The sequence below is a fragment of the Vicia villosa genome, linkage group LG5, assembly GCF_029867415.1.
Source record: "Vicia villosa cultivar HV-30 ecotype Madison, WI linkage group LG5, Vvil1.0, whole genome shotgun sequence".
Lineage (NCBI taxonomy): Eukaryota > Viridiplantae > Streptophyta > Magnoliopsida > Fabales > Fabaceae > Vicia > Vicia villosa.
In genome coordinates this window covers 154,070,188-154,097,711 of record NC_081184.1, presented here as the reverse complement: position 1 = coordinate 154,097,711, position 27,524 = coordinate 154,070,188, and the positions used below count along the sequence as shown (strand labels likewise).

General features: G+C 34.8%; 1 long non-coding RNA gene, 3 other non-coding genes and 1 pseudogene across 4 annotated transcripts; 2 read left to right on the top strand and 3 right to left on the bottom strand.

The window, feature by feature from the left end:
- LOC131605780 (disease resistance protein RPV1-like) overlaps positions 1-23,172 on the bottom strand; it is a 41,251-nt pseudogene extending 18,079 nt beyond the window's left edge.
- Positions 15,364-15,466, bottom strand: LOC131608306 (U6 spliceosomal RNA). Its single transcript, XR_009285575.1, has one exon. It is a non-coding gene; the product is annotated as a U6 spliceosomal RNA (small nuclear RNA).
- LOC131608523 (U1 spliceosomal RNA) lies at positions 16,764-16,924 on the top strand. The gene has a single exon (XR_009285776.1). It is a non-coding gene; the product is annotated as a U1 spliceosomal RNA (small nuclear RNA).
- LOC131608282 (U2 spliceosomal RNA) lies at positions 18,035-18,230 on the top strand. The gene has a single exon (XR_009285557.1). It is a non-coding gene; the product is annotated as a U2 spliceosomal RNA (small nuclear RNA).
- A 132-nt stretch (positions 23,173-23,304) lies between the features above and the next one.
- On the bottom strand, positions 23,305-27,479 carry LOC131603307 (uncharacterized). The gene is made up of 3 exons (XR_009284289.1): positions 26,545-27,479; positions 26,354-26,464; positions 23,305-24,610 (listed from the first exon to the last, which is right to left on the bottom strand). It is a non-coding gene; the product is annotated as an uncharacterized LOC131603307 (long non-coding RNA).
- Between the last annotated feature and the right edge of the window lie 45 nt (positions 27,480-27,524).

The window sequence follows — 27,524 nt, the reverse complement described above, 5'->3', positions numbered from 1 at the left end:
TTTCCTAAGAATTTCTAGTATTTTACGTAGTCTCGTGTTTGCATAAACATGTTGTCGTAATTGAGTTCGTTGTCCATGTCGTTGTAGTTGGGTTATGTTGTTCGGGTTGATATGGTTATCGGTGAGCGGTAGGGATGTTTACTTGCTTCCGTTAGCGGGGATCTTTGTGGGAATTCCGCGTTTGGGGCCCCAAAGACGGGGAATTTTACTCCCGCGGGGATGGGGATAGGGAACAAAGTCTCCCCGAAGGCACTTCGGGGACGGGGGTGGCGTAAATATCCCATGCCCCGTCTAAAATAACATAATGTCCTTAATTTATATATAATTTTAAATTACTATGTAAGTTGTTTGTCATTTCATATAACTAATCTTATACACAAATTTAAAATATATATGCATTGTTAGTAAAAGAGTGAGATCTAAATGATTATTTTAATTTTTTTTAGTTTGAAATTTTGGTGGTCATGACACTCAATATTATAGATTAAATATTGTTAAAATAATATATTTTTCATAAATGAATCATTTTTAAATTTCTTGTGGTTAGTTTTTGAAGCTTTTACTATTAATTTAGTTTAAAATAGTAAATAAAAAAGTCATGTTTATGGATCTCCGCATGAACGTTGGGGATCCGTGGGGACCCGCAGGGATTTGTGGGGACGGGGATGAGGGACAAAATCCCCCTGTAGCGGGGATGGGGAATAGATTCGAGGGCGGAGATTGTGATGGGAAAATATTCCCCGCCCCGCCCCGCCCCGCCCCATTGACTTCCCTAGTGAGCGGTCTGATTGATTGAATGGCGATGTTGATGTGAATGCTTCATTGGGGAAAGGAAGAAATGGTTGTTGTGGTGTTTGGTAGCCATTGTTGGATGTTTTGGTGTTTGGGTGTTTTTACTATAGTAGAAAGTGTTGGTGTTATATGTTTCTTAGGTATTTTGGTTATGGTAGGAAGATGTGTTGGTGGCATATGTTTGTTACATGTTTTGATAATAAGCATGTTGGTGGTGGTGGTATGTGATATGTTATTGGTTTGTGGCATGTATGGGTTGTGAATTTTAGTGTTTGTGGGTTAGTAACTTTGTTTGGTAGGGTGTTGTGTGTAATTGGTTTGGTAATTTTGTTAAGGGAAGATGTTGAAGCTTGTTGTGTGTAAGATGTTTGGCATGGGTCGTATAAATACCTATTTTCGAATACATTTTGGAACTTGAAGACTAATTGCTACAAGGTTCATGTTCGTGGAGAGAGGAGTAACTACTTCAATCTACAGTTGGAAAGGAAGCTTAGCCACTTCAATCACAACAATTTATTGGAAAAGACACAAACAATCATATCTATCGTCTTGGATTATTATGGTTGTAGGACAACCACCATTTCCTTGTATAAGGGGATTCGTGAGTTTTTCCTACCAAAAGCTCTCAAGTATTATTGGAAACTCTTAAGACCAAATCTTGGGAAGAGGAATAAGTGTTAGAACAAGATTTGGTTCAGCAATATATCTTTGAGTTTTGATGATAATAAATGAGTTTCAGTTGCATTTTATTTTGAATAATTGTGACGGCCCATTTGGTACAGAAATAAGTGTAAGGACTACAAGCGTGTGAGGTCCCAGATTTGAATCTCATCATTATCCTTCTTATTTCTATTTCTATTTATATTTATTTTTAATCATAAAAAATCACAAAATAATTTTTTTAATATTTAAAAATTTATTTTTGTTTTTATTTTTAAGCTTTTTTAAAATTTATTTTTTATTTAATTTTTTGTTCTGTTATGTAAAAACTAGTTAAAAATTCAAAAATAGATAAAATATTTTTCAAATTGAACTATTTTCAAATCAAATCTTGCACGAATTCACAAATCCATCCAGATTAGTAAACTTGCTCACAAAGACAAATCAAACACGAGATCAATACAATCTTTCCTAATCATATTCCAATCTCACAACATTTTCCGCTTGTAAACGATCAATTTTTTTCTTTATAATCAATCAACACACACAATTTTTCTAGCAATAACTATGTAGCTTTGAATTCTTCATCACACCCGGAGATACGTAAGAGCAAAAATCAAATATTATCAAGCTCAATAATAATAAAAACCTTCTCCCCCTTATTTTTCATGTAAATAGATCAATACTTTGTGTTTAATGATTATGAGAAAATCGATATAATAAGGTTAATAACATTCTTTTGTAAAACTAACAAGAGGTAATTATTTTCTTCAACAAATGTCATAGGATGCTAATACCTTTACTACGCTTATAATATTTAAACGTCGGTCCCCGACAACGCCCCCATTTTATTGAAGAACAAAAGTAAGTATTATTGTGTTTATCATATCCATAAGGACTGGTGCAGTATGAAAGTCATTCAAAATCTTTATCATTTTAAAATTGTATTGAGAAAATATGTCTCTTTCAATAACTAAGTTATAATGACGGAAAATGAAAATAAGGTTAACAAATGAAAGGAGATTGTTGGGGTTACAGTTTATTATTATATCCTCATGTATTCTCCTGATTATATATATATTATTTTGTAAAACTAACTAAAGGTAATTATTTTCTTCAACAAATGGCATAGGATGCTAATATCTTTACTACGCTTATAATATTTAAACGTCGGTCCCCGACAACGCCCCCATTTTGTTGAAGAATAAAAGTAAGTATTATTGTGTTTATCATATCTATAAGGACTGGTGCAATATGAAAGTCATTCCAAAATCTTTATCATTTTAAAACTGTATTGAGAAAATATGTCGGTTTCAATAACTAAGTTATAATGACGAAAAATGAAAATAAGGTTAACAAATGAAAAGAGATTGTTGGGGTTACAGTTTATTATTCTTTCCTCATGTATTCTCCTGATCATATATATATATATATATATATATATATATATATATATATATATATATATATATATATATATATATATATATATATATATATATATATATATATATATATATATATATATATATATATATATATATATATATATATATATCCTAGACAACATTTAATATTATCACCTATTGCTTTGTGTATGGTATGTATATCTAAACAACGACGTGAAATCAATCGTATTGCTTAACTGACAATCTCTCAGCCGGTTAACCAATACAATAACATTAAAATTTAGCAGTATATTTGAATGCCAAATCCGTCTCTACCATTTTAGTATTTAACAAATGAAAATCTTTGATCTAATTGTTAAAAGTATTTATCAATATCACTTCAAAACTATTATTACAAAGCTAGATCATAACTAAAATTAAAAACAAAGATAATCAACAATATTAATGAATAATTAGAACACATATTCTAGCCATCCTATAGACATACATTACCATAAAATTATCTCCATGGAGCTCACCCAATAAACAAACCAGGGTGTCTGCTCTGATGCCAATAGAAATTCCGACACTTGCAATACCTGTCCATGCTGATGTTAAGACAGATGTTATAACATCTTCTAAATAGATAGACCAAACCACACCAAATTGTAGATATGCAGGTTTAAACTACAAAATGATGAACATCAAAGAGATAAGTTCAGACAGATATCTCAACACACAACCACAATGTCAAGACATATGTCATCATCTGCTGACAAAACACATTTTACCAAACAAAAATCATCGAGAATAACTTCAAAATGGTAATTAACACAATCAATTGTTAACCTATTTCAGGGCAACAACACCTAATATGGGGGCTACCAAGCCAGGAAGGGAAATCACTACAACAGTGCTAGTTCAAAGCCTAAATAGTCCTAGTTTATAACTTCTCTCCTAATCACTACCCCGTGCAACTTCTACCTAGAAATCGACATCTAGATATGAGAAATTGACATCTCACTTCCAATTACCGCAGTGATAAACTCAACCACAAACCTTGTGACTGGAATTAAAAGAAACAAATAGAAAGAGTACACTTTCAAATACACAATACTTAGTTTTACTTCAAAGCTTCAACTAAGAACAATACCCAACTCTATGCTTAAAAGCTTTGAGAGTGAGAATAAATACTTGACAAAAAGTCAATTAACAATTAGTCTACCACATTGTATCAAAAGATAGGTGGGTGACTTGCAACACAAGAGACTCTAAAAACCTAAGACTTCTAACATTCCTCTAATTTATCAATTGTATGAGAGTTGATTACATTAGGTCTAGGGTTCTCTTTAAATAGTCTTCAATAGTTTGTGGGTTTCGAAAGCTTTACCTAAATATTACTTGATCCACAAGCTGAGGGCTGCAACAATTCTCCAGAAAAAACTCTTTGAATCTTGGAACAAATCTTCAAGTTTCCTAAATTATCTCAATATCTAATTTTAGAAACTTTAATTTTGTTGGAGATTTGATTCAACAGTTCTAGATTAAATCTTCTTGACTTGCGAAAATATCTCTAATATATCCAAAATAAATATCACAAAATCAAACCAAATCTGTCAAGATTTAAAATAGTTTGTCCTGATGTTGTGGTTTAACATGTCACAACATCTGTCTTCAATGCAACCTTCACATACTATTGTATTAGTTTGATCAAGGTGTTATGACATCTTTTCCAACATTTGTCATGAACCATGTTTTGACAAAATTGTTTTCAATCCTAAAATCATGGTACTAACACCCAAGAACGTCTATAAATACCCTGCCCCTTTGAGGGGAGAGGGGCATATCATAACTTTCCCAAAATAAAGCATAAACATAGATCCTCTCACCTCACGCGAGTTGGCTCTCTCTTACCACCGTAAACATCACCAAACAGAGTCTCTCAACACCATGAGCAAACTTCTGTACTTTTTGACAACTACAAATCACAACTAACAAACAACGTTTTCTGCTTTTACACGATCATTTTTTTCTTTATAATCAATTAACACACAAGAATTTTCTGCCAGTAACTATGTAGCTTTGAATTCTTCATCACACCCGGAGACATGTAAGAGCAAATATCAAATATTATCATGCTAAATAATAATAAAAACCTTCTCCCCCTTATTTTTCATGTAAATAGGTCATACTCTGTGTTTAATGATTATGAGAAAATCGATATAATAAGGTTAATGACATTCTTTTGTAAAACTAACTAGAGATAATTATTTTCTTCAACAAATGTCACAATATGCTATAACCTTTACTACGCTTATAATATTTAAACGTCGGTCCCTGACAACGCCCTCATTTTGTTGAAGAACAAAAGTAAGTATTATTGTGTTTATCATATCCATAAGGACTGGTGCAATATTAAAATCATTCCAAAATCTTTATCGTTTTAAAATTGTATTGAGAAAATATGTCGGTTTCAATAACTAAGTTATATTGACGGAAAATGAATATAAGGTTAACAAATGAAAGGAGATTGTTGTACAGTTTATTATTCTATCCTCACGTATTCGCCTGATCATATATATATATATATATATATATATATATATATATATATATATATATATATATATATATATATATATATATATATATATATATATATTCTAGACAACATTTAATATTATCACCTATTGATTTGCGCGTGTTATGTATATCTAAACAACGACGTGAAATCAATCGTATTGCTTAACTAACAATCTCTCAGTCGGTTAACCAATACAATAACATTAAAATTTAACAGTATATGTGAATGCCAAATCCGTCTCTACCATTTTAGTATTTAACAAATTAAAATATTTGATCTAATTATCAAAAGTATTTATCAACATCAATTCAAAACCATTATAACAAAGCTAGATCATAACTAACATTAAAAACAAAAATAATCAACAATATTAATGAATAATTAGAACATATGTAACTCCATGATCAAGATGAATACACAAAGAAAAAAGAATTCAATTACTCTTACTCGTATCAGCTTTACAATGATGATAAAGAAGAAAAAGATGGAAAAGCATCATCGTCAATTTCTATGATCGGACAAATCATCCACCTTCAATCTTAAACACTTCCCTTGGGCTTTATCACTCATAATTCTCTTTGTTCTACGTGCTATCTATTTCTCTATTATGAATAATTTTTTATGTGAATGATTGTGACCTATATTTATAGTGGTCTGAGGCTCTGAGCAGGCATTTTTGTCCAACAAGGTCCTTAGCTCTCTCAACAAGCCTGCTTTTCTCCACTAAGAAGTTATACCTAGCTCATCCAAGTGGGATATAACCGGCTCATTTTGCCTAGTGAGCATACTCTTGCTTCACCCTGAAGTAACTTAGTCATGTGGTCTTTAAGTCGCCTTGTTTCGCCCAACGACTTTGATATTTCATTAAAGAAAACATATTGCTTCTCCATGAAATAATTTAGCCCGAAAGTCATTAACCGTCAGTTTTTGCCCAGCGAACATGTGTCTTTGCCTGACAAGTATATCTTTGAAATGATGCTCTATTCATTGTCATGTTTTTGTTGGGTAAGCCCCTGCTTCGTCTAGCCAGTCATGTGCTACTCAACATCTATGTTTAGTGATTTTCTTAGATATATTTGCATGTGCTTATGAACAACACATTTAAAATGTTCAGACAAATGTTTTATCTCCTTTTTATGACAAATTTGGTGTGTGGGGGGGGGGGGGGGGGGGCGTGTTCATATGATATCTTGTTACGAAAATTATTAAGTGCTTATGTCAAACAAGTAATTTTAACACTTATCAACCCCCCTCAATCAAACGCAAGGCTCAACTTAATGAAAATATCATCTAGGCCTCCTTCTTCTACAAAAATACAGATCTTGTTCAGTGTTTCTTCATCCACCAGAAGAGATGATCTTCGACTTTAGTAGCATCACAATTTGGTTAACCTTCTCGACCCATTGCTTCTCTGTTGTCAAAAGGAAAAAGAAAACGAACATAAGTATAAATGTGTGGTTGTGATTCTATCCATCACATAACCTCATTATTAGTTGGATGATCCAATCCAAAGACCTAAAAGACCAGACACAATCTTGCTAGAAGACCAGACACAAAATCTGAGCCATTGTCTCATCATCAGCAATTGGATTTTATCCAACGCTCTCCCGTACTTCATGTCGTACCAACTGAGAGCAATTTTAATTTTCCCCCATATATAAACTCGTATATGCGCCATAACAAGTACGTTTCTAACATTCCATTAAACTAAAAATATTAAGTCATAATCAATCATAACCAATTTCTCTGTCTATGTAGTTGACATCCCTACATATAGAGCTGTCAATATGGGCTACCTGGCCCTAAACGGGCTGGCCCTAGCGGACCCTGGGCTTTTCAGGGCTGGGCCAAAAAGGCCCTGTATAATATGGGCTCGAGATTTACTACCTGAGCCCGGCCCTAGATGGGCTTCGGGCTACCCGACCCTAAATGAACTTTTTTATTTAAAAAAATTAAAATAAAAACTCCATACTATTTATTATAAATAAAATTAAAAATTTTGTTATTTTAAACATAATACATTTTTAAGTATTATATTATCTCTTATAAACACTATATTGTGTTTCTAAATACAATATATGTCTAAATTGTATAAAATAATACTTGAATATTTATTATAAGAGAAAAACTAATATAATATGATGAAAAAATGTTGATATATTAATGTATAATATTTAAAAGAGAAAGATTGAATAAAATAGAGATAAAATTTAGTGAAGTGAGAAAAATCAATATGCTATTTTGGAGTAAGATAATATAAATATAAATATATTTTTTAAAAATTTATAATTATGCGGGCCTGATGGGCTACCCACGGTCCATATGGGCTAGTCCTAATGGGTAGCGGGCTTTTCAGGGCTGGGCTAAAAAGGCCCTGAAAAATATGGGCTCTAATTTTAAAGCCCAAGCCCTATGATTTTTCGGGCATGGCGGGCCGGCCCATTTTGACAACTCTACCTACATACATCCTTTTTTTAATAGAGTGATTTCCTTCCTTCCGTATCGACTAATCCACCCGAGAGCATTACTGCCCCACATAGCCTCCGAAAGTTGGTCCTAGGACCCTTCGAACTCAGGACCTCAAGGGAAGCAAACCCTTGAGACCCAAACATCCTCCCACTAGGCCAACCTACATACATCCTTAAATTACGAAAGATAAAATATTACAATATATTATTGTTATTATTAACTCAGATAAATAGGAGTTACGATAAACATTATAACAAAGTAGAACTCGAATAATTTCTATATCTATTTGGGAATTTGATGATGATATAGATTTGTAAAGAGAATTAAGATTTTGAATATGTTAAAAGACAATGCGTTGAAATTTTTTTAGTAAAATATAGTTCTAAGTAGAAATTCGTTGAAAAACTTTTTTTTTATATTTATTTACCAGTAATATGGTATGTTAGGCTTGTGGTACTAGATGATTTAGTTTATGTATTGGACAAGGAGTGAATATAATCAAAGAAATAACACATTTCCATCTACTAGTGTCTTAAGATCAATAAGCACAGGCAAGTATAATAGTGTTATGATTTATGACTATCATAGCAAATAAATAACCAAATGATGGCATTACATATTCTATGACCGTGGATGTTTTATTTAGACATATGATTCAATTAATGCCAAAATGTGCTATACAAAATAGCATTATGATTATCATGGAATGCAAGGCAAAACAGATTATTATGAAACTAATCCTTAAAACAACAATTGTTTATTGTAAAAATTATGAAACACAACGAAGAGATTCTTTAAAATGATCATTAAAATATATCCGAAACTGATATCTGTAAATGAGTGGAATAATAATGGACAGAAGAGCAGCATTGTGTGAGCTTTCTTATTGGAACAAATAGATGTAAGCAATTTGCTGAAACAAATATGTGAACATTATGCAAATTTTCGGTGCCGGTGTATGTGTGAACATTATGCAAATTTTCAAGGGATCCAGTCATGTGATTGGAGGCTCCGGAATCAATAAATCAAGGTGGATAGGTAGTATTATAATTACCTTGGATGCCTAAGGCAGAGAGGGCACATAGTACCATTTGTTGCACACTTTCTGAAGTCAAGGTTGCTGCAACATTGTTAGAGGCAGCAATAACATTGTTGGAGGCAGCAGGGGCATAGGTCTGGCCAAAGGAAGCGACAATGGCATGAAAGGTCTGCACTGGTCTCTTTGCTGGTTGGGTTAGGCATTCTGCGATGATGTGACCATGTTGCTTACAGTAGTTACATAATTTCTTGTTATAGTTGCGAGCAAGGTGGCCAAACTGCTTGCAGGAAAAACATTGAACTTGCTTCATATCACGTGATTTCCCTTTACTTTGGGCAGAATAGGCCACATAAACAACATCCGTAGTAGTATTGTCGTTTGACATGGCCCTTGAGTTAATAGATTTTGCTCCTCCCACAATAGTTCTCCAAGACAAACATCTAAAGAAGGAGGTGGAGACCGATTCATCAGTCCAACACGTACAACTTCAAATTGTGGTTGAAGTTTCATTAAAAACTGATCCCGCTTGCTGACTTCATAAATAGTTTGAACGGTAGTGAGCAAAGCCCCTGGAAAGATCACCATGTAAAATAGCTTAATGTTCAGCCCACAGATTAAGGAATTCAAAATAATAGTCTTGAATTGAAAGATCACTTTGACGATAATTAGCTATGTCAAGTTCCAATTGAAATCTTTTTGCAGCATTGTTTTGGTTGTAAATGCGCTTTAGGTAATCCCACATGTCTTTAGAAGTAGAATAAGAACGTAGATTGTTAACCATGTGGGGTTCAATGGAAGCGAGAATCCAAGATATAATTTGAGCATCCTTTGTTTGCCATGCCTCCAATGCAGTTTTGTCAGTTGGAGGTGTTGAAGTACCATCAACATGGCCCCACACACCTTTTCCTTTCACGTACATCTTAAATTGAAACTCCCAAGCGGCATAATTTTTGCCGGTAAAACGAACACAGAAGAAGTTTTATTTTTCCATGAAAAAACGACGAATAGCAAGACGAAATGATCGAAACAAGATCGCACAATACTCGTGCGCAAGGAATAGAAAAAGTTTATCAACTACTGTTATAATAGTTACTACTGCTGAGGTTTTTATTTTATTTTTAAAACTAACAAGACCAGAGAGCTAAGAGAAAAAAAATCACGGTTCAAGAGCTCTTGATACCATGTCAAAACAAATTCTGGCTTGATGCCTCTTTCATTATCTTTTCCTTTATAAATAGCACAACCTCAATAATTACAAAATTATCACTACTAATTACGGATATCTTGATTTGAATTATAATTATCAGTTTCCTAAGTTATACAAAATATGTTGTATAACTTAGGAAACTGTTATACAAAATATAATAGGAAACTGATAATTTCGGATTTCCTTACTGACATTCAATGTTAAGGTAACAAGATTTTCCAATAATCCAATTGACGCTGGTAATTCTTTGATATTTCCATTGAAAATGTTAAGGGTAGTAAGAAATCCTAGGTGGCCAATGGATTGTGGTAATGATTCAAGATTGTTGCAATTCCCAATATCAAGTTTCATTAGTTGTTTCATTTCTCCATTTTGCTCTGGCAGATATCCAATAGATGTTCCATCTAATTAAAGTTCAATAATTTGAGGCCAGAATTTTGCTCAGGCAATCTATAAGATGTTTACTGTTTCCAACTAAAAACTTCCTCAGATTGGATAAAGAACCAATGGTGGAAGGAGTTCTTTAATTCCACTGTTGTAAGCCAAAAGTTCTGTCAACTATAGAATCAGGCATTACCGTGAGAGATTCAAACCAAATCAAACTTAACTTCCCAAGACTTTTCAAGGTTCCCACAGTGTTGGGTAATTCTTGTAAGCCTGATTGATCAAGAGACAATTCTTGCAAAGAACGTAATTTTCCAATGCAGTTTGGCAGTCTTCTCAAATATGAGCAACGATCTAAAACAAGTCGTTCGAGTTTGGTCAATCGAAAAAATGGACTTGGGCAACTTTACTATAGCAATGTCATCAACCTCAAGTGTTTTCAGCGATTTAAGCATGCCTATGTTTTCTGGTAATGCTTTCAACTTGGTGCAACTAGAAAGAACAAGGATCTCCAAATGTTTCAGCCCAGATACAGCACTGGAAACTCAGTGAGGTTTTTACAACCTCTCAAGTTCAAATTACGCAAGGTGGTCAAACTGCCAATTGGTTCATGAATCCTTCTAGATTAATGCAGCTATCCAAAATAATTTTCTCCAGCCGGAGACACCTAGATAAATGAGAGATTAAAGCAAGTTGTTAGCAGTCGGAGAGTTTAATGACCATTAGGTTCTCTGGCACCTGCTATACAATGTGATCTTATGTTATAAGATGATATATTTGCAGAAGTTATAAGGTTTCAGTCCTTAACGTACATAGCAAAGAGAAAGAAGGAACATGAGCAGCTTTATATGTTTTGTGTAAAAAATCCTAGCACTGAAACTTATATACAAAAAGTGAGGAGAAGCTAGGCACCACGGGTTTGAACCCACTCCCCAACATAACAAATGTCCTTATTTGATAGGACGTGTTGTATTTTGTTGCATGCAAAAGATTAAAGCATCAAAGTTTATGCATTCGTGATTAAATAATGCATAAAGATTAAATCACATACCTTGTTGTGACTTTCCAATCCCCGCAAGCTTTTAATTTTCTCGGCATATGAGAGATCAAGGACAGCCAGTTCATGTGGCAATGTGTCCAAAGAAATGCATTCCAAAGGACATCCTTGCCATTGTAGCCATTTCAGTTGATTTGGAAGAAACTTGCCTTCCAAACTCAGATTATTGATCTGACGCAACCTCAAGTTAACCACTGTTTCAAAGGATTTTGTATCAAGTATAGCATCATTATATTTCTCTGCTTCAGGCTTTATTAATCTTTTCTAAAAGTCTAGTACAACTCCTTGTATGCATCTTGTTCTCTACATTAAAAAACAATGGAGACCGCTGAATATCACGAAGGATTATTATCACGAATTTCAAGAAATACAAACCTGCATGTATATTAAATAATCTATAAAACAACAGCATGCAGCACAAGAGCAGATTGACTGAATAACTGTAGAGCTTCTTCATCATACAACTCTTTGACTTCATACAACTCACTGACATGTTGTTCAGGCAAAGCAGTTGTATCCCTTGTTGTAATTATGATACAACTTCCTTCATAAAACCATTCCCTTTTACCAATCAAAACATCAAGCTGATTTACATTATCAACATCATCCAGCACTGATAGGACTCAATCTTTACGAACTATATTTTTTTTTTTTTGTAGAAATACCAGCATCTCTAATAAAACTTTCTTCTTCATAAGAAAGATCTTTAATGATATTTCTTTGAAGAGAAAGCAAACCACTCACTTTAGATGAAAATTGTCTCACATTTGAAATGAAACATCTACAACGCTCAAAACGACCAACGAGACTATTAAAAAGAGCCTTTGCAAGGGTTGTCTTACCAACACCTCCCATCCCATACAAACCTAAGACCTTGACACTGTTGGATTGAAATTGTAACTGATCCGTCCATCACCTTCTCAACACGTTCATTGAGTACCACTAGAAACTCAGCCACAATCATTGGACTATTACTTAACTCCTTTAAAACCATTTTCACCAAAAGGCGTATCAGTTTCTCATGCTTGCCTTCATCACTAAGCAACAAAGAGTGAAACAAACTAAAAAAAAAGAAAGTATAGCATAATCAAAAGAACAATCCATGAGAGTACAAGCTATACCACTGAACAAATCATTAAAATATAATATTAAAGTCATTTTCATGATGATTTTTAACTAAATTTACGCATGCTTCGGTAACATGTGGTGACTCGGGGAATTTGATTTCGAGTGAGAAACTATAATTCATGTGACATGTGCTGATGGTGACTCGGGGAATCTGAGGTAGTGCAGCTTGGGATCCTTCCACTGTGAGGAGTATTAAGCCTATTAAGAAGGTTATATGTGTAGGATTAAGCCTATTAAGAAGGTTATATGTGTAGGATTAAACCTATTAAGAAAGTTATATGTGGAGGATTAAACCTATAAAGAAAGTTATATGTGGACTAAATACACAAAAAAATGATCCAAAACTAATGACAAATTAGTGGATTGCAACACATACAATTTGTAAAGTAGTACACAAACATATAACCTGGTTTAGCTTAGAGTAACAACAAGTAAAATTAAAACTTGTCACTGCTGCTTCATGAGGCTCTGATTTTGTTCCCCAAACAGACTCAAATTACTCTAATGCTTCCCCGTACTTAGCATTCCTTTTGCATTCCAAGAAGGTAATGGACGTTGAGATCAATTTTTTCACTCAAACTAGGTGTAGTGTAGCAGATGTATACTCCTAGCGAATTGGATGCTTCGAAATTGAAGCATTTTTCCTCCCAAACTAGGTGTTGCAGATTGTAATTTCTTATGGAAAATGTTTTGTTTCTGCCATGCCTATCTTGTTTGCAATAGCCTTGCACTATTGCAAATGCCTATCTGGGAGTCTAGGAATTTGAGCTGTTAGATACTTAAATTCTGTAATGTATTTCGCCACCGTTCCCTCTTGCTTTACTCCGTTAACTGTTCGTAGATATCCCTGTCCACATGCACATGACCCTCGTATCTTTCTAGCAACAGTTCCTACAACCTCTCCCATGACAACTCTCCTTCCTCTCCAACGAGTGAATTGAAGAAGTGGATAGTTGACCCTTCCATGCAAAACTGGGCCATATTCACTTTCACCTTCGAAATTGTATCTTCGACACGACAATAAGCTTATGCTCGAGAAATCCACCCCGCCAGATCCTCGCCATCAAATGTTGGTAACTCAACCAGAGTTGATCGTAACTCTGATATCTCATTTTCTAGCGCTCTAACGCTTCCACCTTGGCTTCCATCTGTTTGAACGCTGGCAGAGTAACCTTCTTCGGTTGCAGTCACGGGTTCCATCGTCGTATCTAGTATGTCGGACCGATTTGATACAAACCAGAACTCAACACAGTATAAAAATAGTAAATAGAGTAGAAATAAAATAGGGTGGGAGCTTTATTGATTATGGAATTGAAGTGGTTACAAAGAGATTACAGAAACGGGAATATCTAATTCCTAGATTCTTACTAGAGTAGAGCTCCTAAAGGTATCTTAAAAGTTACCTATCCATTTGTAAGGTTCTAACAATATTCCCAGGTACCGTGTAGACCACAGCACTTCTTCTAAATGAGTAGCCACATAGTGAATGAATTTCTAGTGTGATGGTGACTTAGCTACATGTGCTCTGCCTCTATCACACTCTTTCAATTCTCATGAGTTAATGGCCCAATTATTTGCCGAATTGTGTAGTTGGTCCTACTCCTTTCATATTCTGCAGCTGGCAAAATTTCAATTCCAAAAACCGCATAGAAGATGTAACATCAGCAATGACTAATGCAATTATTAGTCATTAGCAATGAATAAAATTAATGTGATTGTCATTAGCCATTAGTCATTAGCAATGACTATAGTTAAAAAGTCATGTAAGTAGCTAACGAATCTCATAGGGTGAGAGAATCAGTAATAAGCATGCCAAACTGATTGTACTTAGAATGTTCAAGTTTTGTCAGTATAAAAACTGATGTGATGATAGCATAATATTTCGTGATTCAGTTTTCAAACATGTATAGAAATAGATTAGGATCTTAGCTCAAGTACAAAATTAATACAATATTCAATCCCAAACTCCATTATAGAGTTGATTTCAATATATGTATATTTGACAATTGTTCTGGTTAAGAATCTCCTGTTGTAGTTACAGTTCTCGTAAACTGATGGAGGTATACAAAAAAACACATGGAGATTATGATAAATGTTCAAATGCAATAAATTTTGACTGTTCTGCCATATCAAAAAGCTATCATTTTTATATAAAATTGGTCTTCACTTGAACTGAATTAGCAATTCGGCAAAATAAAATGAGAAGGCTTGGTAGGTAGAATACTGACTAGAACATGAAACATTACAAGTCATCAAACCCATATTTTATCAAACAATGTCAAAACTTGCTATGTGATTTGCCTTTAGCTTATTTCATTAAATCATGTGCTTTGAGAATAAAGGCTAATAATTTACTAACACAATTAGTCCTGATGATTTTCAGTGGCCACTTCTTTAAGGACTTAGGACATGGTTTTTGTTAACAAAAAAAGATTACAAGAGTTGTTACCTATTTACTTTGGTTGTTGCAGAAAATGAGAGCTACTTCTTTGCGTGAACAAAATCACTTTGAGAAGAAAATGTATGTGAACTAGACAATCTCCTTCTTGGTTTAATTACTGTTAAATAAGACCAAGTTACAAAACTATTGAGCAAATAATTTGAAAATCGTGATGAACACCACCTACCTGCATTGAAATTGAAAGGAAATCACAAAAAAATTTGGACCATTTCTCGATTTGTGCGTGTCATCCTTGCGCAGGGGCCATGCTAATCTTCTCTGTATCGTTCCAATTTTATCGGATGTCCCCGAAGGGACAAGCAATGAAGGAGTATCTGTTGTTTATAAACACAATAAAAGAAAACAAACCAAACGATGTGGGACTAAAAGTAACTAAACAAACATAACATAGTTAGTTCTCCTTGCTCTGTCAAACCTGCTTATTATTTCTCTTCTTCAATCAATCTGCATCTATATGTATAATTTGTTATGTTATGTTGCCTCAACTTCACTTAATTAGTAGTAATTGATTATATATACACTCCATAAGCCAACATGACCAATTCTTACCCCATAAGTTATCATTCAATAAATATATGAAGTATATTCATACATTATCATTTCACCCACAATTGGTAAAAAATGAAACACTGCTACAAAAATAATGTGACAGAATCATACTACTAAACTGTATGCTTTCTTGTGCCCACACAAAGGGGTTATTTCTTATTAAATATTCCAAGAAATGACTTGATGACATTGGTTGCGTTCTCCTTGATAAATGAAATGATTCATCAAATCCATTTAATAACGGATCGAAAGTGCATCTTAAATCTCTGGGAGAAATTCATTGTTACATTATTATTTTTATTTAATAGATAAACTAATGTTATTGTCATCTTAGTATTTTATCCACCTCCCGATTTTGAACACGGGACTTGTAACTCCTTCAACTCTTAACTCAAACATATTGACTACACAATCCTCTTTAATTTATTGAAAATACTTTATCATTAACCAATGGCTTTCTCTTTCTTTACATCAGATAGACAAATACCCTCAGCCGTTTAAAAGTAGAAAACAAAGTTGAATCCTACTTTTTGCATTCTAAGTACCAAGACCACATCTTAAAGTAATCACTTTCTTTGATAAAGTTATTAACTAATTTGTTCGTGTAGCTGCTTTCGTGAAATCATGTGCACCATCTGACTACATGTTACGCAACGAAAAACCAACTTCAGCGCAAGTTGGAGTGAATGTCTACAGAATTTTCTGATGATGCAGTAGTGTAAAATAGGGTGGTTAATGTTCATCCAGCTGTCTGGTAAGAGATCTCACACATCAAGAGAATAGTTAAAATTCATCAAGATGTTTTTCTTAAATTTGATGCGCAAATACCAGTTTTCAATTCAACTAAAAATACCAAGGAAGAAAATATCCAACTCAATAATAAAAGCCAAAGTGAACCCGTCATGCTTGGAGATGAGAAAAAACAAAAAGCAGCAGTAGAGGTGAGAAATACATTGTTTACTATAGTTGAGTTCCACATAGAAAGAAGGGGAAAGGTATTGAGATAAGCAAGAGTATAAAAGAACTTGAATATCATCAGTGCCAATTACTTACCTGGATGGGGTCAATGGTTGATCATGAAGGACCATGGCCTAGGAGAGTGACCTCCATTGCACTTAGGAGGGGTGCTATCCTAAGGTCTACCCAAGTGGTGGAACCTACATCATAATTTGTTGCTGTGGGGGCCTGCGTTCGCGCGGCCCCCCTTTTCTTATATTAAAGTTTCTTTTGTTTAGGAGATTCTTTTGGGGTTCTTGTGTTTTAGAAGAACACTATATAAAGATACTATGGACTCTGGAGTATTTTCAACTTACACGGTTTTACAACAGGTTACTGTTGTATCAACTGTAAGTATTAGCTTGTATATTACCATAATACCAACATAAGGAATCAAATAAGATGCTAGCAAAAATTCTTTATGGCCCTGCAGTAGGACCCTCTGCTAATTCAGGAGCAATTAGATCCCCAATCCATCTATAAACAAGCATGTTTTCTTAAGAAGTATTTCTCTCTACTGTCTTAAGATCCAAAAGCAGAGGCTGAAAGTGTCATGGCTTTCATAGCAAATAAATAACCAAATGATGTCATTACATCATTCTATGACCGTGGTTGTTTTATTTACACATCCATGATCAATATTATGAAATATTAGGCAAAACAGATTAAGAAAATAACAGAGAAGCAATTTATAGTTCTTTATTGAAAAACTTATGAAACAGAATGAAGGCATTCTTTAAAATAGTTAGCGTTCATTCTTAAGAATAGTTCAATTATGTCAAAACTGATTTTTAAAAATGAATGGAGAAAAAAGAGCATTACGGGAGCTTGCTCATATTGGAACAAATAGATGTAAACAATTTGCCGCCTAGAATGAATTTGGCTTTCAACTATATGTTTCAGGATGAGAGAGGAGGTAACATATATGAAGAAATTTTCTATAATTATGCGCAATTAATGTGAATGTTGACGAGAATGTGAAGCAAAAAGTGGTTGCGGTTGCAGTGAGTAATTTTTCAACAAATACTCGTTCGTACCCATCAATATCAAAACCTCAACGTCAAAGTTTCAACGTCCTTTCCATTAAGAATGTTTCACTCACCTTTTAATTGTTTACCCCATAGAACTAAACACAACGAGAATTGAATAAAATATTTAGAATCAATAGAGATATCTTGGACTTATATTGTGATTTGTTATGAAAGGAAAGGGAAATATGTAGTCTCCAAGTTACTGCATAAGAGTCCCACCTCGGTTAGTGAAGGAAGAAACATAGCAGATGTCAGATATAAAACACACAACAAGCATTTGTTTTAACTCATACCTTTCTCGGCCTTTTGGCTAAGATCAAGTGTAGTATCTGTTCTTATCAGTTTAATATCTGATATGTGGGCCAATGGTTCACACGATATTAAATTTATTTCTTGAGGGGGAGAGTCCACAACAATAGCTTGCTATTGGGTCTTTCATGTGTCGCTTTTGCGTTGCACTATTGCAATAGCCTGGCACACCCCACCAAACCTAGTTCAAATTTTAATCTTCTTTCTTGTTAGATATTTTACATTGACTACTGTAGAATTCACTACTTTTAAAATTGTTTATGAATAAATTCTCTTTGCAGTTAGTTATATCCTGGCCAGCTGAGCTGAAATCGTCCACATCCGTTTGTCGTGCAGTCCACCACTCTGCTCGTAAACAACTCCCTCCCATGTATTACATCAGCTGCGCTCTCTTATTTGTTGTCCCAAATGGTTGAATTCCTACTCCTCCAAATGTTCCTATTTAGCAGCAGTACATAGCTGTAGCATGTGCTCTGCTGTCTCCGACTCCACTTTACACCATCCGCAAACAATGTAAGTCTACACCCGACTCCACTTTACACCATCCGCAAACAATGTAAGTCTACACCCTCTTGTCTATCAATCTTACACAAGTTGCTAAACAGTTTCGAAGGCGGGTAATGGTCTACCAGTAGAGGGTGGAAAATACATTGCCTACTGGTTGTTGAGTTCCACATAGAAAAAGAAAGTGAAAGGAAGAAGTAGGAAGAAATAGGAAGTGAATTCTTGATCCAATTCAGTTTCTAATATTATTTAAATTTAGGACTAGGATTTGTGCAACCACTAAACAAAGGGGGCTCAACAGATGTTGTGAACCAGATATGCAGTGGTCTGTGATCCCTAACTATGTGAAGCCAAACACACGTGGTACCCTCCTGTCTAAGACCTATAACACTCTGCCTTAGTTCAAGTACCATGGCTCAACTCTAAACTTTTTGAGTGGGTAGGCCAGGATGGTGCAGCCACCAGCCTAAACTGTCAAGTTTTATCGATGTTCCATCACCTTGGTGCCCCCGTATGGGTCACAACCTGGCCATCCCCAATTACTTTTGACATGTCATAACACTAATCATTGAAAAGCTATTGTTGAGGGATTTGATCTACATATATAGAGGGATTTAATTTATTCTGAAAGTTATACACAGACTAAATACACTATAAAAAAAATGATCCAAAACCAATGACAGAGTAGTTGAATGCATCACATACAATTTGTAAAGTGAAGAAACATATATACCTGGGTTAGCTTAGAGTAACAATCAACATTATAACTTGCCTCTGCTGCTTCATCAGGCTCTGGTTTTGTTCCCAAAACTGACTCAAATTTCTCCAATGCTTCCTCGTACTTAGCATTCCTTAGGAATTTAAACAAGTAATGGACATTAGGATTATCAGGAAGATACCATTAATTTGTTTAATCCTAATCTAGATATACTCCTAGAAAATTGGATGCTTCGAACTTTTTTATCTCAAACAACGCGTTGCAGATTACAATTTGATATACAAATGCCATGTCAATCTTGTCTTTACAAGAATAAAATGAGCGAGCGAGCGACTGCTCAATCAATTTGCTACTACTCCCTTTTCCCGGGAACTCTAACAGTCCCTCAACACTAAGGGATACAAACCTGTAATAATTTTGATTGTTCTGCCATAACAATCAGCTATAATTTTTATATAAAAAAATGGTTTTCACTTGAACTGAACTAGCAATTCAACAATAAAAAAAGAAGAATTGGTAGGTAGCATTTAAAGAAACATCTTTCCACACTAAAATCTTTGTCAAGCACGGTACCAGAACATGAAACATTATAAGTCATCTCTCAAGTGTCGCTTTTGCGTTGCACTATTGCAATAGCCTAGCACAGTAGCTTGCTATTCGGTCTCTCAAGTGTCGCTTTTGCGTTGCACTATTGCAATAGCCTGGCACACCCCACCAAACCTAATTCAATTTTATGTTCTCTTTTTCTGTTTGCATTTTTCATTTTTCTGCAGAATTCACTACTGCAAACCTGTATGATCATATTGTCCAACTTGTATAATTATATTTTATCTTTACATTATTATCTGTGCAGTTTCAAAACAATTCATCTCAAATAAAGAATCAACATTTTGTTTTTGGTGTGAATTGAAGTTAATTTGTCTATGATAATCATCATTATCAAGTGTTTGTGCTCTTGACAAAACTCAACATCCAATTCAACCTCCCTTCAAATAAACTTGTTCTAATTTGACTGTATTGAAAACACCTTATAATACAGGCACATCTGAGCTGAAAGTGTCATCCCTTTTAGAATCCAGGTACTAAACAACTAGCTAAGCTCAGCTCTCGCACCCACTCCAGCGCTGCTAACATGCCTAATGCTTCTCTGATATCAACTGTCATAACTGATTGCAGCCGCAGAGTTTTGGCTCCCACGAACATAACCAACTCATTCCCATACACTTGTGTGGTACTCTGAGAACAAGACATCAACTTTGCACTCAATATAATTTTGAGGAGCACGTTGCCATTTTATGTTGCCCCTGCTGTTTTGGCCCATCCTTCATGTCCGTTTGTCGTGCAGTCCCCCACTCCGCTTATAAACAACTCCCTCCGATGAATTATATCTGCTTCTCTCTCTCTTATTTGTTGTCCCAAATGAATTCCAACTCCTCCATAATATCATAGCAAACATACTCTTTCCTACTTTGACAGTGCATTTAATATGTGAAATATTTTCTGTCCAAATGTTTCTATTTAGCAGCAGTGCATGCTCTGTGTCTCCACATGTCCAGATTTTGCTAAGTCTGAATGCTCTTATTGCACAGCAGTAGCAAGTGCTCTGCTGTCTCCGACACCACTTTACACCACCGACAATCAATCCCAGCCTGCACCCTTTTGTCTATCAATCATACACTAATTGGTAAACAATTTCGGAAGGCGGGTATTGGGTGATATCTTAGCCTACCCAAGTGGTGTACATTGTTGATGTTGAACATTTTGACTTAATCATTATGGATCGAACAAAAGTACACTTATAATTTTCAAAAGAGTATTTTGAAGTTCATATATACAAAATGTATACAGGACAATAACTTGACCATACAACCTCAAAGAGTACTAAAGTCATTTTCAAAATTTTAGACAGAAAAGTCGCCAAGAAAAATCTCTAAAGATTGTTAGAAATGATTTTGTTTGAATAAATCATAAAAACGGTGTTCACTTCAACCGAACTACCAATTATATATAATATGATAGCAAGTCTGTAGTTATGAAACTTAATGTCTAAAATTTTTAATAGAGGACCAATATTGTTTGCTTTTCCTTTTTGAAGGGCAATGCCAAACTGTAAGTGAAATTAAGGATTATATGAGTGAGGATCCAAGATGGGTATGGATCATTGTGTTTGTAAATCAAAGATTTCAGCTAAAGCATTCATAATTTTTTAGGACATGGCACCCCAAAACGTATGAACCCCACCCACCAAAAAGAGATGGTTCAAAGGGCTAGGCTCACCAGGTGTTGTGGGCTGGGGGTGCAGCAGCCCGTGATCCCTCCACTGTCAGGAGTAGGAATTATTCGCTGCTCTGTGAAACCAGCCTCACGCTATAGCCTCCTGTCTAAGACACACAAGTCCCGTGCCTTCGCAAAAGACCCATGGGTCAACTCACAGCTTGGAGCGGGCAGGCCAGCATGGTTTAACCACCAGACCAACCTGTTAAGTCTTAGCCATGTTCCATAACCTTAATGCCCCCACATGGGTCATAAGCTGGCGTTACTCAGCTCGGCGAACTAACTAGCATGTCAGACATTTATAAACACTTGCTTGTGTGATGTTCTAGCCAATGTGAGATATATAGAGAGATTATTCATTATTGGACAGAATTACTCACAACAAAATGGTTCAAAACCAATTAATAAGTAGTGAAATGAATACCTGATTTAGCTTAGGCCTTAGAGTAACAACAAGCAACATGATAACTCGTGAATGTCGCTTCTTCAAGTTCTGGCTTTGCTCCCAAAATAGAATCAAATTTCTCTAATGCTTCTTCGTACTTAGCATCCATCAGCATTAAATCCAGGAAAGTAATGGATATCAGTAAGATGCCATTAATTTTTTTGTCCTAACCTATGTTACAATTTCATATGGAAAATGTTTTGGTTCGAACATGTCTATCTTATATTTACAAGAAAAAAAGTCATCAATCTTGTATTCCTTATTTTAATAAGCAATTGAATTGAGTAATACGGCCAATGCAATGCTGCAGATACCTCAAAATACTTTTATGCTGCATTTGTAGTTCCATAATGCAATTTATAATCACACTTAATATAATCATTATGGATTTGTAATTCTTGCATTTATATTTAAAATTTAAAATTTGTATTTGATACTATCTAAATGTTATGACATTTATATCTATTTTTTTATTTCATGATTATTATTTGAAAATTATAAATTACTACATTTTTTTAGTTATTTACACCGCACGGGTCTCTGACTAGTTCTTGCAATTATGAAATTGCACAATTGATGAAGTCATGCATTTTGGACTATCTGATCAAGATCCTATGTCTCACATCTGCCCTTGTAGAAAATAATCGATTACGAAATTTAAATGCAAATCATCTTATCTTAATTAATTCAACAATCTAGATGGTATGATTTTGGCAGATGAGGGATTTCCTGACTACAGGGGTTCGAATCCGCAAATGCTTATAATAAAATGTCACAAATAATGATTGTGTAAATAAAACATGAGATACTTTTGAAACTAAAAATAGTGTATTGAAATTTCTTGTTGAAAGCATTATCAAAACATACCTGGAACAGTATAACCCATCTGAGATTTTTTCAGCAAACCTTGCAACACCAAATTCAGCAATTTTTGCCTCATAGTCTTCATCAAGCAAGATTTTGATAGATTTTATACCCCAGTGAATAACAGGTGGAGAACATTGCAATTTATACTTGTGATTCCAATCCCATGCAACCTTCTCATCTTTTATCTATGAAGAGAGCTTTAAAAAAATTACCATTTGGCATATACTCAAAAACTAAAAGGTTGGTTCCTCATTTAAAAAATCAAGCATAGAGTTGAAGTATAAACCTCTCCGGTACCAATTATCTTCATCCAAATGACTCATTCATCAGCATCAATACCCACTTGGTGAAGAATGCTAGTTTCTATTTTTTTTTACTTGCTTCCTTTTGACATTTTTGTAACTTTTTTGCTCTTCAAATCCTTAAGCTTCTACACATCAAAACCGCGGCGATGAAGATAACAACAATGACCAAGAGCATTACATATTTATAACAAAAGAGAGTTCTTCTACGACCATGATCACAAATCTTCAAATTAGAATTTATTGAACTCTTTGGAAATTTCTCAACACATGAACCTTTGTTTCCAACAAAAACATCACTGTGGGTATTGAACATTTTGATTCAGTCATATCTCAAACATTATGGATCAAACATAAAGTACACTGTTTTACTTTTCAAAAAAGAGTTTTGAAGTTCATATATATAAAATGACACCTCATGTAATGATATCACTAAATTAGGCCTCCAATTACCTTCTATGAGCATGAAATGATATCACTAATCTCAAAGTGTATCAAAGTCATATTCAAATTGTTGAGATTAATCATCGTTATAATGAATGTGATTACTAGCCATTAGTCATGACTATAGGTAAAAAGTCATTTAAGTAGCTAAATAGATTAATTGAAAAGCTTATAATGCATTATTAAAAGTAGCTAAATGGATTATTTGAAAAGCTTATAATGCATTATTTGAGCTTGAAATGATATCAGTAATCTCAAAGTACTAATGTCATATATTCAAAGAGTTTATTCTTCTCAAAAATATTAATACAATATCAAACTCAACAATCATAAGCTCAAAGAGATAATAAGAAATTACAGTCCCGTGGCATTACATAAATAAGCATCACATAAACAAAAAATAATACAAGGAAAAGAATATAGCATGCTCAAATCATGTCCAAGTCCAAGTAACATTACCATGCACACTCCTTTTTATTCAAACTATGGGTGGCAAATTGGATGGACCAGATAAAAGAGGCTTGAATTTCAAGTCACCCATACATGTCTTGGGGTCAGAGTGAACCAAAGAAACAACATATAATAAAATAGAGGGAAGCAAAAAACCATTGTGTTGTGATTGGTGTTATTAAAAGTATTAATGGAAATGGACAATTTTATTGATCATAAGTTTCTTATATATCATACTAGTACATAAAACAAGATATAGTGATAGAATTACTATCATAGAGCAAAGGTGGTAACAAAAAAATTGAGATCTATAATTAACTACAAAATATACATGGCAAAATCAAATGTGATAGAATCATATTGCTCAATCAATTCATTAGAGTTAAACCCGTTGTTTTCTTGTGTCAACGCGGAGGGTTATTTGTTATCAAATATTCCAAAAATTGAATTGATGGCATTCTCATTGATAAATGATTCATCGAATCTTTTCAATAATGGATCGAATTCCAGGGATGCCCTTGCATTTGCAAGCTCAGGATCAGTTCTGAACCTCTGTTAAGCAACAACAGCATTAGGCAGCTTGTAGAGTTATAGTTATCACCTTAAAGTCTTCAAAACCAGAATTTATAGATTCTTCAAGTGTAGAAAGTGCAGCTTGAATATGTTTGAAAAATTGATTACTTTATTAACTATATATAACATATTGAAACAATATTAATGAAGATATTTTGTTGGCCCACCCAACTTGAACCAAAAAAAGTGATGGTTCAGGGGCTAGACTCACCAGGTGTTGTGGGCCGAAGGTGCAGCGGCCTGTGGTCCCTCCACTGTCAGGAGTAGGAGGTGTTCGCTGCTCTGTGAAGCCAGCCTCACGCTATACCCTCCTGTCTAAGACCCATAAGACCCGTGCCTTCGCACAAGTCCCGTGGGTCAACTCGCAACTTGGAGCGGGCAGGCCAGCATGGTGCAACCACTTGAATATGTTTGAAAAATTGATTACTTTATTAACTATATATAACATATTGAAACAATATTAATGAAGATATTTTGTTGGCCCACCCAACTTGAACCAAAAAAAGAGATGGTTCAGGGGCTAGACTCACCAGGTGTTGTGGGCCGAAGGTGCAGCGGCCTGTGGTCCCTCCACTGTCAGGAGTAGGAGGTGTTCGCTGCTCTGTGAAGCCAGCCTCACGCTATACCCTCCTGTCTAAGACCCATAAGACCCGTGCCTTCGCACAAGTCCCGTGGGTCAACTCGCAACTTGGAGCGGGCAGGCCAGCATGGTGCAACCACTTGAATATGTTTGAAAAATTGATTACTTTATTAACTATATATAACATATTGAAACAATATTAATGAAGATATTTTGTTGGCCCACCCAACTTGAACCAAAAAAAGAGATGGTTCAGGGGCTAGACTCACCAGGTGTTGTGGGCCGAAGGTGCAGCGGCCTGTGGTCCCTCCACTGTCAGGAGTAGGAGGTGTTCGCTGCTCTGTGAAGCCAGCCTCACGCTATACCCTCCTGTCTAAGACCCATAAGACCCGTGCCTTCGCACAAGTCCCGTGGGTCAACTCGCAACTTGGAGCGGGCAGGCCAGCATGGTGCAACCACCAGACCAACCTGTTAAGCCTTAGCCATGTTCCATCACCTTGGTGCCCCCACATGGGTCACAAGCTGGCGCTACTCAGCTCGGCGAAGTAACTAGTATGTCAAACATTTATAAACACTTGTTTCTGTGATGTTTTAGCCAATGTGGGGCATAATGGATATAAATTTGTATAGTAGAAATACTATTAAGATGAAACATGTTAGAAAACTAATCATTGAAAAAATGTGGTTGTAAATGCTTCTTAAATGGCTTCCTTTGTAGTCGGTACTCCTTAACTACTTTTGACATGCTATAACACTAATATTGAAAAATGTGGTTGAGGGATTTAATCTACATATATGGAGGGATAACTGGACACTCAAAACAAATTATCCAAAACCCATGACAGTAGTAGAATGCAGCACATACAATTTGTAAAGTGATATGTATATTTAGAGTAACATATTTAGAGTAACAACAAGCAACATTATAACTTGCCACTGCTGCTTCATCAGTATTTCTCTAATGATATGTATATTTACAAACCCTATCGGTTGAATTGAAAATTAGTTAATAGAAAGGGTTTGAAAACACAATCAAATCCTACAAATCACTACAAAAGAAACAGAAACTATGTATATGTGCATAAGATAGAGTGAAAAGATGCGTGAATAATGAAATTAAGTGGAAGAGAAAAGAAGGCTACCTTGTCAATGTGGTCGGGGTTAGAGATACAGCGTGTTTGCTGAACCAGCAAATCATCGGAAAGCTTAAATTACACAATCCAAACAAACCCTAAGCCTTGAATTCAAATAACCTAGGTTCCAAGATCCATGGGGTAAGTTCACACTCACAATCAGGGAAACAATGTGAAAAAAGCATACAAAATAAACTAACCATATATTTTCTGCATTGTCATGAGTAACAGGCATATTCTTTGGCAAACTGTGTACAATACATTGTTCTTCCATATTCCCCGCAGCTCGCCAAATTTCGGTCCCAAAAACAGCACTGTAGATGTTGAGCTCGGTAATCTCAAAGAGGTGTTCCTTGTCAAGAATATTAATTCAATATCAAAATCCAGAATCATAAGCTCAACATTGACCAAGTAAGGCCTTATTTGGATAAACTTAAGTAAGCGTTTATCATAAAATGCCTATATGTATAAGGTATTCTGTATAACAGAAAATAAAGAAAATCAAACTATTAGCTATTTATCATGCTATGATGTAGCGCGTGTCGGTGATATATAGTTTCCATAAACACTTTCAAACAGTCTCGCAAGTGTTTATTGAAGTAGATAAGCTTAAATAACACAATCCAAACAAACCCTAAGCCTTGAAAACACTTAATAGTGTTGAGAATGAAAACACTTATTGGAAGCATTTTAAACTTCAAGATGAATCAGTTTTTCTCGAATAATTTACAAACCCTAACGGTTGAATTGAAAATTAGTTAATAGAAAGGGTTTGAAAACACAATCAAATCCTGCAAATCCCAACACAATTGCAACAGTATGCATACAAAAGAAACAGAAACTATGTATATGTGCATAAGATAGAGTGAAAAGATGCATGAATAATGAAATTAAGTGGAAGCTTGAATAACACAATCCAAACAAACCCTAAGCCTTGAATTCAAATAACTATCATCGGGAAGATGATATGGCAGTACAGTACTACTGGTCACAAAGCTATAGCAAACAACCACCTATATCTAATTGAAGCTTCTTCTTTTGGATGAAGCTTTGAGCACAAAAAGGAATGGTTTTGATTTTGAGAAAGGGTTTCTGGAAGAAACCATTCGGTGATGGAAAGAAAATAAGAGCCAGTTTTTGCTACTCCCTTTACCCGCGAAATTTTTATATTTTTACAATT